This window comes from Oncorhynchus gorbuscha, linkage group LG16, assembly GCF_021184085.1.
Source record: "Oncorhynchus gorbuscha isolate QuinsamMale2020 ecotype Even-year linkage group LG16, OgorEven_v1.0, whole genome shotgun sequence".
Taxonomy (NCBI): domain Eukaryota; kingdom Metazoa; phylum Chordata; class Actinopteri; order Salmoniformes; family Salmonidae; genus Oncorhynchus; species Oncorhynchus gorbuscha.
The window spans coordinates 65,738,586-65,752,427 of record NC_060188.1 but is presented as its reverse complement, the minus strand read 5'-3'; positions in this window follow the sequence as shown (position 1 = coordinate 65,752,427).

Here is a 13,842-nt window from a genome sequence, read left to right as displayed (position 1 = left end):
AATAGAAATAATGGTCAAATAGCAAGAGCAGCAAATGCTAGTATTGCTTTTATAATTAACTCAAATATTTTGAGTGAATCTTCATCTTTAATATCCTGCCCAGTACATCACTGGGGCCAAGCTTCCTGCAATCCAGGACCTATATAATAGGCAGTGTCAGAGGAAAGCCCATAAAATTGTCAGAGACTCCAGTCACCCAAGTCATAGACTGTTTTCTCTGCTACCTCACGGCAAGCGGTACCAGAGCACCAAGTCTAGGACCAAAAGGCTCCTTAAGAGCTTCTAACCCCAAGCCATAAGACTGCTGAACAATTAATCAAATGGCCACCGGACTATTACATTGACCCCCGTTTGTTTTGTACACTGCTGCTACTCGCTGTTTACCATCTATGCATAGTCACTTCATCCCTACCTACATGTACAAATGACCTCAACTAACCTGTACCCCCGCACAGTGACTCGGTACCGGTTCCCCATGTATATAGCCTCGTTATTGTTATGTTGTTGTGTTACTTTTGATTATTTTTTACTTTTTTACTTAGTTTATTTGGTAAATATTTTCTTATTAACTTTCTTGAACTGCACTGTTGTTTAAGGGCTTGTAAGTAAGAATTTCACGGTAACACTTGTTGTATTCGGCGCAAATGACAAATTAAGTTTGATTTGATGTGCATAATACAGCCCAATGTTTGGAAAGATATGCCTTAGAGCTTTTCAATGTATTGTAATACACGCAGTTAAAAAATGTCAAGCAAAATGCCCAACGAGTTAGACATATCAAATATTCTTTTTTTTTGTTATTACATTGGATAGTAGCAAATCGAAAAGCAAATTGTACCCCCCAAAAACCTGACATTTATAAAGATCTCACCTTTGGTTTTGTCTTGCTCTTTGGGTCTTTGTTTGAGACGTTTGACGGTTTCCTGTGAAGCATTGTGCTGAATCTGAATTACCGCTTTACATTGTTTATTTTGGATCAAAAACAACTGTGCTGTAGCCTATTCGACCAATCATCATATCAACTGTGCTGTAGCCTATTCGACCAATCATCATATCAACTGTGCTGTAGCCTATTCGACCAATCATCATATCAACTGTGCTGTAGCCTATTCGACCAATCATCATATCAACTGTGCTGTAGCCTATTCGACCAATCATCATATCAACTGTGCTGTAGCCTATTCGACCAATCATCATATCAACAACCTACTACCCCGCAATACATTTACATTACATTTAAGTCATTTAGCAGACGCTCTTATCCAGAGCGACTTACAAATTGGTGCATTCACCTTATGACATCCAGTGGAACAGCCACTTTACAATAGTGCATCTAAATATTTTAAGGGGGGGGGTGAGAAGGATTACTTTATCCTATGCTAGGTATTCCTTAAAGAGGTGGGGTTTCAGGTGTCTCCGGAAGGTGGTGATTGACTCCGCTGTCCTGGCGTCGTGAGGGAGTTTGTTCCACCATTGGGGAGCCAGAGCAGCGAACAGTTTTGACTGGGCTGAGCGGGAACTGTACTTCCTCAGTGGTAGGGAGGCGAGCAGGCCAGAGGTGGATGAACGTAGTGCCCTTATTTGGGTGTAGGGCCTGATCAGAGCCTGGAGGTACTGAGGTGCCGTTCCCCTCACAGCTCCGTAGGCAAGCACCATGGTCTTGTAGCGGATGCGAGCTTCAACTGGAAGCCAGTGGAGAGAGCGGAGGAGCGGGGTGACGTGAGAGAACTTGGGAAGGTTGAACACTAGACGGGCTGCGGCGTTCTGGATGAGTTGTAGGGGTTTAATGGCACAGGCAGGGAGCCCAGCCAACAGCGAGTTGCAGTAATCCAGACGGGAGATGACAAGTGCCTTGATTAGGACCTGCGCCGCTTCCTGTGTGAGGCAGGGTCGTACTCTGCGGATGTTGTAGAGCATGAACCTACAGGAACGGGCCACCGCCTTGATGTTAGTTGAGAACGACAGGGTGTTGTCCAGGATCACGCCAAGGTTCTTAGCACTCTGGGAGGAGGACACAATGGAGTTGTCAACCGTGATGGCGAGATCATGGAACGGGCAGTCCTTCCCCGTGGTCCTGTGTAGCTCAGTTGGTAGAGCATGGCGTTTGTAACGCCAGGGTAGTGGGTTCGATCCCCGATCATGTATGCACACATGACTGTAAGTCCTTCCTGCTAAATGGCAATAATACAAGCAATAGTTGTGCAGAGCAGGTACATTTCCTCTAAGTCAGGCAGGATGTGACTATATCTACACAGTCTGTTTATCTGTAATCAAAGGCATGAATGTGTTGTACTTTTAGGTGGAAGGTGTAAAGTTTCATCAACAAGCTGCATAAACTGAAACATCTTCAGTGCACCAAGAAAGCCTCATTGATCAGACTGCTGGATTGTTGTTGTATGGTCAAATCATTTTATGAAATCAATCAATCAATATCACAAACTGCTGCCTACATGACACTTTTTGACAACGCACCAAGTTAAATGCAACTCACTGTAACCAGTAAAACTACTGATGAGGAAGTGGCCAAGAGACTGGTGAACACAGGAAGGGGTGAATTCCACGAATCCTGTATATTGCAGTTTCAGCTCTATTACCTCACTAAGTTAAATCATTGTTAAATGAATACAAAATATACACCCATTCACAATTTTGTTTTGCTCCTACAGATAGTGAGTCACGTGGCCGTGGCTTGCTATATAAAGGCATCAAGGCATTCAGTTACTGTTCGATTGAACGTTAGAATGGGCAAAAAGAGTGACCTAAGCGACTTTGCGCGTGGTATGAAACAGATGGCCTCTTTGGCGTTTTACGCATGACAGTGTCTAGGGTTTACCAAGAATGGTGCGACAAACAAGTCCTGTGGGCAAAAACACATTGTTAAGGAGAGAGGTCGAAGGAGAATGGCAGGAATTGTGCAAGCTAACAGGCGGGCCACAAATGTCACGGATCCCTCTGGAACTTTCATTATGCACAATTGGCCCCTATTCCCAGTTATTAGTAATTGTATAAGTGTGCCCTTGGTTTACCGGTGTCCTGTCGAATTATTGTTACAATGTCCGTTGGTGCGTGTGCTGTGTGTTTTGGCTTTTGTGCCATTGTGGATTTCCCAGATGATTACGGGTCATGTCCTGTGTGTTAATCATCGTGCGCGTGTGTTGTTTATTTGAGGTACTCCTCGCTCTTTTGTTTGGTTTTCTACCCTGTGTTTTGTATTGTTTGTTTGGTCTCGGCATGCCATAATTTGGGTGAAATAAAAAAAACTTTCTCCCGAATCATTCATACCAATGTGACAACGAACAGGCAAATAACGGTGCAGTACAACAGTGGTGTGCAGAACGGCATCTCGGAACGCACAACTCGTTGGTGCTTGCCATGGATGGGCTATTGCAGCAGACGACCACACCGGGTTCCACTCCCATCAGCTAAAAACAAGAAGAAGCGTCTCCAATGGACACGCAATCACCAACACTGGACAATTGAGGAGGGGAAAAACATTGCCTGGTCCAAAGAATCACGTTTCCTGTTCCGTCATGTTGATGGCAGAGTCAGGATTTGGCGTAAGCAGCATGAGTTCATGGACCCATCCTGCCTGGTGTCAATGGTACAGGCTGGTGGCGGTGGTGTAATGGTGTGGGGAATGTTTTCCTGGGACACATTAGGTCCCTTGATACCCATTGAACAATGTTTGAACGCTACACCCTGTAGAATCCATGCCCCAAAGAATTCAGGATGTTCTGGAGGCAAAGGTTGGTCCGACCCGGTAATAGATGGGTGTACCAAATAAACAGGCCTTAAGTTTGCCTTAATAATAATTTTCCCTGTGTAGTGTTCAGTTACAGCAATTATTTTGTATAGAAATCGTAATGCTTAATAAAAATGGATATCAATTTATTTGTCAGGGTTAAGTGTGCACTACAAGCAATCATTTCTTAGGACACACCAGTCCCACATTGTCCCACAGTACCTCTATCATATCTAGGGTTTCAACTTTTAATAAATTCCCTAGTTTTCAAGAAATCCTGGTTGGAAGATTAAGAGTTCCTGCTTATTCCCACCTGATTCTGGGAATCCTCCAACTGGGATTTTGGGAAAACCAAGGAATTTATTGAAAGTTCCAGGAATTGTGCAACCCTAATTGTAGCTCCTTTAAGTTAGTGTTTCCCAACCCCGGCCCACGATTTCTCACAGCAGTACACATTTTTGTTGTAGCCCTGGACAAAAATACCTGATTCAACTTGTCAAGGGCTTGATGATTAGTTGACAAGTACAATCAGGTGTGCTTGTACTGTTGTATGTACTTTTGAGGGTTACTCGAGGACCAATTTTGGGACACACCGCTTTAAGTGAACTGTATCTTACCGTGGATTCTGAGATGTCAAGATCTGTGATCACCCATTGGAGCAAGACATCTGGGGGTATCTGTTTGCTGTCCAGTTCCTGGACCAGATTCTCAAAGTTGTCCCAGGCTGTTGCTCGGGGCAGGCAGGGTGAAGTCAAAGCCATGGTTCCAGGACTCGCCTGGAGGCAGGTGTGGTAGGGGAGGTCCCAGGGTGGAGGGACTTCTGTGGGGCCCCAGTGGTGGTTGTGAACCCAAGTGCTCCAAGGTCCTTCCACAGCTTTCCCATTGGTCTCCTTAGTCTGCTGCTTCTATGGTGATGGTTAGGCAGCCTTAGAGATCTTCTTCTCTGTCTTCTTCACCAGCCCGATGCAGGTAATGACAGGACTGTCATTACTGAACACAGAGTCTGCCAAGTGACCTGGACAAGAAGAGAAATAAGGGGCTTTGTAGGCCTATTCATTCATAGGTTCTGAATTTGGCCTTGTGGGACGATACGTCAGTTAATCTTTAAAGAATGATAAAATCATTAGCTTTGTGAACAAGAGTTCACCCTAGAATTTTAGCGGTTTTGAATTCATAAGATCTGTTCTGTAAGAGGCAGTCAGGCAGCTCTGTCTGTGCTTTTTGTGATGAGGTGCATCAATGAGAACTCATTGCTATCATGCTTTACATATCAGTCTATCAGTCTTTCCATCATCTAGTCCAATCTGGCTTCCCTTCTTCACTCTCACTAGCCTCTGGAACCTCTTCAGCGTTCCCTTAGATTCAGAGATGTCAGCCTCCGCATCACCAGTCTGCAGCAGATTAATATGAGTAGGCTTTCAGTGTCCATAATATCAGTGTGCATTATGTAATGCCTAGTACTCTCAAGTTGTCAAGTTGCCCCCCCGTGAATATGACTGGCCACCCCTCGCCTACCATCAACCAATCATGTCAATGCGGAGTTATACGGAGCCCTACGCATTGTTACAACATTTGGGAGGTTGCTCCATACAGTGTCTCCGGACAGCTTAAATCAGCTTTAAGACAGAGGGGCGCTATTTGCCTCATTTGGATGCTTTCTCTTGTGCAATAGAAGTCTATTTTCCCTTGGCACACACTTTGGAGGCTGAATGTTTTTACAGTTATGGTGTTTTTAAGAGATGTCCCTTTCCATTCAAATGGCGTGTGCACAGTGCACTGTTTGGATGCTGAAGCATTTAATGCGTTGAACCATCATCATTATATAAAATAAACCCACTTGCATCGATTAAGGTTTAAAATGTTATTTCCCCCTAAAACACCCTATACAACATGTCCTGGACATGCCACTGGAAACACCATCAGTTTCCATGAGCATGAGGCCTCTGGTCCTTTGTCTGCTTTTTTAACCACAATCTGTTCATTTTTGGACAATGATTCAACTGCATCCCGTTCTGTCTTAGAAAGATTACGTCGTGTTTGGTTGGAGTCAATTTTACCCTTAAACAGATTCTCCACATCAAAATTCACTTTCTTGGTGTGGCATTCTGGACGATGGAACAAAAAGCGGACTTGGGCTTAAAAGGTGTTTTTGATGGAACAGAAACTGCCTGACCTGAGAGACTGGCGTCTGTAGTTGGAGAGATGTTTTGCTTGTACCAGGCCTTCCGCTGTAGATTCCTGTAGAAATGAAAAATTAGTTGAATATGTGAGGGCAAAGGACATTTAAATACCCTGGTTTAAATGAAGATATGGATTTCTCACCCTTCCTGTAGGGTTGTGATAAGTCCATTTGCTGTCATTTAGTGGACATTTTGCTCAATTGACTTCAGCTATGTTTAGACTGTTGTTGTTCATGTTTTGCTGTGTTCTAGTGTACTATGGAATATATTGCTTTCTTATTCTTGACACTTCTCCCAGGCATATTTAAGGTTAGAACTACCTTTTAGTGTTCTGATACTTCTAGCTTGAAGTTGTATATTTATGATAACATAGCTACAGTATTTCACCTTTTAATGTGTATAGTATTGCTTACTAGGTGTATCCAATCAATTTTGTAACCACTCCCTCTTCCAATTAGGGCTAATTGGAAAAGTTGTTCAAAAGAGGACATTGTATTCCTTTTTTTTGTACTCCCTGACGAAGGCCATGCAGCCGAAACGCGTCGGTTTAAAAAAAATGTTGTTTGCCATATTAATAAAGGCATTTTAATTCATTATATGAAAGAGCGCCTTGGTCCTCCTTTCTTTTTGATGATTACATTTATGTACAGTAAATTCATAATGTTTGTTTTTATTATCATTAATACTTAGCTCTAGTATAAGCAAGTGCAAGCAAATGTGCTGCGACGAGGTAGGCCAATGTTTTCTGAACTTTCAAAATTGACAGTGTTAGATTCTAGCTTGAAATGTACTGATTCATGTTGCCATACTAGAACTCATTAATTACTTCACATGTATAAGTAATGTATATGTTGGGGTAACACTCACAGAGTAACACAGAAGAGTTAGAGAGAAAGAGTAAGACTATTCTAAGACTATTCTGTTCCATGTTTCTAAGGAGGGAGGCAAAAGGAAATTGTTAGTCTCTGATCAGGCAGGCCGACTGCGGAACTACTTTAGGGAGGAGTGAGGAATGCATCTCAAGGTCAAATCAACAGATCTGAGAGGGGGCCAGAGAGGCCCACCACAATGACTTTCCTACTACAGTCCTATCTTACACACACTTCCACAATGGTTTTAGAAACAGTGAGAAGAACCAATTAAATTAATATCTAGCAAAAGAGATGTATTGGTTTTCTAAATGTGTAAGGAGTTGACCCCGCCAATTAGAAGGTTATAAATATATGTGCTTGTGTTTTCTGCCATGTCTTTGCAGCTGTTTGACCCAGTGGGTGAATAAACTTGGTTTGAGCTTTTTCTAGTTGTCCATTTGAGTTTTTAACTCTGTTTGTTAAGAACCTAACAACAGCAACATAAATGTATATACATTTTAGTTAAAATAAATACATCAAGATGTTGAGACCTTAACTTTACTCTTCTTTAAGTCACCACACACACACACACACACACACACACACACACACACACACACACACACACACACACACACACACACACACACACACACACACACACACACACACACACACACACACACGACACACACACACAGTCAAACACAGACACACAGACAGGTTAAAGAAATTTAAGAGACTTCAAAGAGAGAGAGAGATGAAGGGGAGGAGACAGGTGAGAGAGATGAAGGGTGGCCTCCAACTGCTCTTAAATGAGAAAACAAATGGTTAAAGATTCATATTTAAGCTTTGAGTTCTGACAATGTGAGACATGGATTGTGTATAAGACTGCTATTCAGACTCATATTAACAAACCTTCAAAAACTAAACTTCAATGCCATCCTACAACAAAAAATAGCTCCAAAACTTGCTCAGTGGCCTCCAACTGCTCTTAAATGCCCTAAGTAAAACTAAATGCATGCTCTTCAACAAACCCACTGATCCAGGTCATCTACAAGTCTTTGCTGCTCCACCTTATCTCAGCTCACTGATCACCCACTAGCATCACTTTCTGGACAGTTCTGACACCTTTTGAGTTCTCTGCTGCCATGACTGGACAACTATAAATATCTTAGGTGTCTGGCAAGACTGTCACTACTTTCCTCCCAGACTCCCCATAATGACAAAGCATCTTTTTCAAATAAAAAATAAACTAAAACTGACTATCCTACATGCTTGGATTGTGTAACATTTGCCTGTTATTCTTTTCAAAATTATTTAAGCTCAAATTCTTTGTTTATCATTGCTAGACAAACATTTTTAGGTCTTGTCATAGATTTTCAAGCAGATTTAAGTCCAAACTTGGCCACTCAGGAACATTCACTGTCTTCTTCGTAAGCAACATCAGTGTAGATTTGGCCTTGTGTTTTAGGTTATTGTCCTATTGAAAGGTGAATTCATCTCCCAGTGTCTGGTAGAAAGCAGACTGAACCAGATTTTCAGATAGGATTTTGCCTGTGCTTAGCTCCATTGCGGGGTTTTTTTAATCCTAAAAATCCACATTCCTTAATGATTACAAGTATACCCATAACATGATGCAGCCACCACTATTCTTGAAAATATGGAGAGTGGTACTCAGTAATGTGTTGTGTTGGATTTGCTCCAAACATAACACTTTGTATTCAGGACAAAATGTGAATTGCTTTGCCACATTTTTTTGCAGTGTTTCTTTAGTCCCTTGTTGCAAACATGATGCGTGTTTTGGAATATTTGTAGTCTGTACAGGCTTCCTTCATTTCACCCTGTAATTTAGGTAGGTGCTGTGGAGTAACTGCATCCTCAAATTTATCCTATCACAGCCATGATACTCTGTAAAGTCACCATTGTCACCATTGGCCTCATGGTGAAATCCCTGAGTGGTTTTCTTCCTCTCCAGCAACTGAGTTAGGAAGGACGCCTGTATCATTGTAGTGACTGCGTGTATTGATACACTATCCAAAGTGTAATCAATAACTTCATCATCCTCAAATAGATATTCAATGTCTGCTTTTTTTTAACCTATCTACCAATAGGTGTCCTTCTTTGTGAGGCATTGGAAAACCTCCCTAGTCTTTCTGGTTGAATCCGTGTGTGAAATTCACTGCTCGACTGAGGGACCTTTCCAATAATTTTATGTGTGCGGTACAGAGATGAGACAGTCATTCAAAAACCATGTTTAATGCTATTATTGCACACAGAGTCCATGCAACTTATTATGTGACTTGTTATGCACATTTTTACAATTTAACATAATTAGGCTTGCCATAACAAAGACTCGAGATATTTCAGCTTTTCATTTTTAATTTAAAAATATTTCAAAAAACATAATTCCACTTTGACATTATGGGATGTTGTGTGTAGGCCAGGCTGTAACATAACAAAATGTGGAAAAAGTTAAGGGGTGTGAATACTTTCTGATGGGGTGTCTAGCTGTGCCACAGCGTTTGATTTCCCCAGTAATCTGAGTTTAACAGCGTTGTCTAGATGTTATGCACAATTCTTATGTTTTGAGACCATTTCAGACAGGTGTTTTAAATCCTTAAACCCAGACTTGAACCACACCCTCTCCACCGAATCGCAGGCAGGGGAAGCATAATAGTGATTGCTTTGCGACGCTTGTAGTTAGCCACTGCTTCCTTCCAACAACAATGTAGAATTTGCGATTTCTGACTTGGTATGTAATGTTTATGTCCAATGGCCGATGAGCACCAATAAATGTTATCTTTAATTTATCTTCATACGGCAAGGATTGAAAATGATTTTCCAGTACATTGTCAATGTGACTAATGATGATGACTGTTTGCTTGCTAGCTAAGATTTTGAAAGTATGATGTTGACATGATCAGTCCAATTAAAGCTACGGGAGATATAACGTGATTTGACTTCATTTTGATGACCTTGAGCCTTCTTGGATGAGCACTTCTTCTGTAAATCAATGACTCCCATTGTTAGGGCAGAGAGACATGTATCTTGTCAGTATGTCCATAATCTTCAGCCTTGCTCTCCCGTAAATTCTGCAGTGAAACAATGTCCACGAGTGACAGAACCCTGAGCCAATTAACATGATTAACAACGCCTACTCTGTGTGCTTTCGCTGGCAGCCCCTCCACCACACAAATCACTGAGCTAGGCTGAAAAAGCTGCATTTTGGAGCTGCCTTACTCAAAGAAGACCAAGTATGTATGGTACTTTATTAACTCAAATATTTTTTTACATTGTTTGCTCAACTGATATGTGACATGAATTAATGCCAGAATTACATCCAAAACAAGCCTAGTTTTTAATTGTATTTTTTAAACAGGTGGGGTCAAAACAGGTGGGGCACACCCAACAGACACCCTGTTTGCTCTCATTCAGCTGTCTCATTTAACATATTTCCTCCACATAACGAAGCACTGCAATGTTTTTTTCACTGTTGTGTCATCTGCAAACTTGATGATTGAGTTGGAGGCATGCATGGCCACGCAGTCATGGGTGAACAGGTAGTACGGGAGGGGGCTGAGCACGCACCCTTGTGGGGCCCCAGTGTTGATGGTCAGCGAAGTGGAGATGTTGTTTCCTACCTTCACCACCTGGTGATGGCCCGTCAGAAAGTCCAGAACCCAATTGCACAGGGTGGGGTTGAGACCCAGGGCCTCCAGCTTGATGAGCTTGGAGGGTACTATGGTGTTGAATGCTAAGTTGTAGTTAATGAACAGCATTCTTACATAGGTATTCCTCTTGTCCAGATGGGATAGGGCAGTGTGCAAGTGTGATGGTGATTGAATTGTCCGTGGACCTGTTGAGTCAGTATGCAAACTGAATTGGGTCTAGGGTGGCCGGTAAGGTTGAGGTGATACGATCCTTGACTAGTCTCTCAAACTACTTCATGATGACAGAAGTGAGTGCTACGGGCGGTAGTCATTTAGTTCAGTTATCTTTGCCTTCTTGGGTACAGGAAAAATGGTGGCCATCAATAATGTGGGGATAGCAGACTGGGATAGGTAGCGGTTGAATATGTCCGTAAACACACAAGCCAGCTGGTCTGTGCATGCTCTGAAGAGGCGGCTAGGGATGCCATCTGGGCCAGCAGTCTTGAGAGGGTTAACACTTTTAAATGTTTTACTCACATCAGCCACAAGAAGGAGGGGAGGGGAGGCGCAGTCCTTGTTAGTGTGGCGCGACGGTGGCACTGTATTATCCTCAAAGCGGGCAAAGAAGGTGTTTAGTTTGTTTTCGACTCTACTTTGTACCTGTACTGACATTTCACTTGTTTGATTGCCTTGCGGAGGGAATAACTACACTGTTTATATTCAGCCATATTCCCAGACCTCTTTCCATGGTAAAATGTGGTGGTTCGCACTTTCAGTTTTGTGGGAATGCCGCATCCATCCACGGTTTCTGGTTAGGGTAGGTTTTAATAGTCACAGTGGGTACAACATCTCCAATACACTTCTTTATAAACTCACTCACTGAGTCAGTGTATAGATCGATGTTATGAGGCTGACCGGAACATATCCCAGTCTGCGTGATCAAAACAATCATGAAGCGTGGATTCTGATTGGTCAGACCAGCATCTGGTCTGACCAATTCTGATTGGTCAGACCAAGAATTTAGGTAGCATTGTTTTCAAATTTGCATTGTTAAAATCCCCAGCTACAATAAATGCAGCCTCAGGATATGTGGTTTCCAGTTTACATAGAGTCCAGTGAAGTTCCTTGAGGGCCGTCTTGGTGTGTGCTTGAGGGGGAATGTAGACAGCTGTGACGATAACTGACGAGAATTATCTTGGGAGATAATATGGCCGCCATTTGTTTGTAAGGAATTCTAGGTCGGGTGAGCAGAAAGACTTGAGTTACTGTATGTTGTAATGATTACACTATGAGTCGTTAATCATGAAGCATACACCCCCGCCCTTCCTCTTCCCAGAGAGGAGTTTCTCTGTTGGCGTGATGCATGGAGAAGCCCGGTGGCTGAAACAATTCCGACACCATATCCCGAGAGAGCCATGTTTCCCACCATGAAACAGAGAATGTTACAATCTCTGATGTCTCTCTGGAAGGCAACCTTTGCTTGAATTTCATCTACCTTGTTGTCAAGAGACTGGACATTGGCGAGCAGTATACTCTGGAGCAGTGGGCGATGTGCACGTCTAAGGAGCCTGACCAGGAGGCCGCTCTGTCTGCCCCTTCTGTGGTGCCATTGTTTTGAGTCAGCTTCTGGGATAAGGTCCATTGTCCTGGGTGGTGGTCCAAACAGAAGATCGGCTTAGGGAAAGTCGTAATCCTGGTCGTATTCCTGGTCGTTGGTAAGTTGACATCGCGCTTTTATCCAATAGTTCTTCCCAGCTGTATGTAATAAGACTTAAGATTTTCTGTGGTAACAATGTAAGAAATAATACATAACAAAATACTGCATAGTTTACTAAGGACTCTAATTGAGGTGACCATCTCTGTCGGCGCCATCTTGTTTGTACAAATACTCCTGATTTGCACATATATTGCTTCCATCTAGTGGACAAAATCTAAATTGTGACTTAAATGCAGTACAATATATTAGGGACTCTTGCATTTAAAATATGTTTTTTTGTTTGCATTATCTTTTACCAGATCCAATGGGTTATATTCTCCTAAATGAATTTCACTTTTCCACTAACTTCAAAGTGTTTCCCTTCAAATGTTATCAACAATATGCATATCCTTGCTTCAGGTCCTGAGCTACATTTTTATTTGTCACATGTGCCAAATACAACAGGTGTAGACCTTACAGTGAAATGCGAACTGATAAGCCCTAACAAACTGTGCAATTTAAGTAAAAATAGTGTGTGTCTAGGGTTTCTGGGATAATGGTGTTGATGTGAGCCATTACCAGCCTTTCAAAGCACTTCATGGCTATGGACGTGAGTGCTACGGGTCTGTAGTCATTTAGGCAGGTTGCCTTTGTGTTCTTGGGCACATTGACTGTGGTGGTCTGCTTGAAGCATGTTGGTATTACAGACTCAATCAGGGACATGTTGAAAATGCCAGTTGGTCAGCACATGCCCGGAGCACACGTCCTGGTAATCCGTCTGGCCCCGCAGCCTTGTGTATGTTGACCTGTTTAAAGTACTTACTCAAGTCGAATACTGAGAGCATGATCACGCAGTCGTCCAGAACAGCTGATGCTCTCATGCATGCCTCAGTGTTGCTTGCCTCGAAGCGAACATAGAAGTGATTTAGCTCGTCTGGTAGGCTCGTGTCACTGGGCAGCTCGTGGCTGTGCTTCCCTTTGTAGTCTGTAATAGTTTGCAAGCCCTGCCATATCTGATGAGCATCAGATCTGGTGTAGTATGATTCAATCTTGGCCATGTATTGACGCTTTGCCTGTTTGATGGTTCGTCGCAGGGCATAGAGGGATTTCTTGTAAGCTTCCGTGTTAGAGTCCCGCACCTTGAAAGCGGCAGCACTACCCTTTAGCTCAGTGTGAATGTTGCCTGTAATCCATGGCTTCTGGTTGGGGTATGCATGTACAGTCACTGTGGGGATGACGTCCTTGATGCACTTATTGATAAAGCCAGTGACTGATGTGGTGTATTCCTCAATGCCATCAGATGAATCCCAGAACATGTTCCAGTCTGTGATAGCAAACGTCCTGTAGTTTAGCATCTGCTTCATCTGACCACTTTTATAGACCAAGTCACTGGTGCTTCCTGCTTTATTTGTTGCTTGTAAGCAGGAATCAGGAGGATAGAATTATGGTCAAATTTGCCAAATGGAGGGCGAGGGAGAGATTTGTACGTGCCTCTGTGTGTGGAGTAAAGGTGATCTAGAATGTTTTCCCCCTCTGGCTGCGCATTTAACATGCAGATAGAAATTAGGTAAATCTGATTTAAGTTTCCCTGAATTAAAGTCTCCGGCCACTAGGAGTGCCACCTCTTGGTGAGCTGTTTCCTGTTTGCTTATTTCCTTATACAGCTGACTGAGTGCGGTCTTAGTGCCAGCATCTGTCTGTGGTGGTAAATAAACAGCCA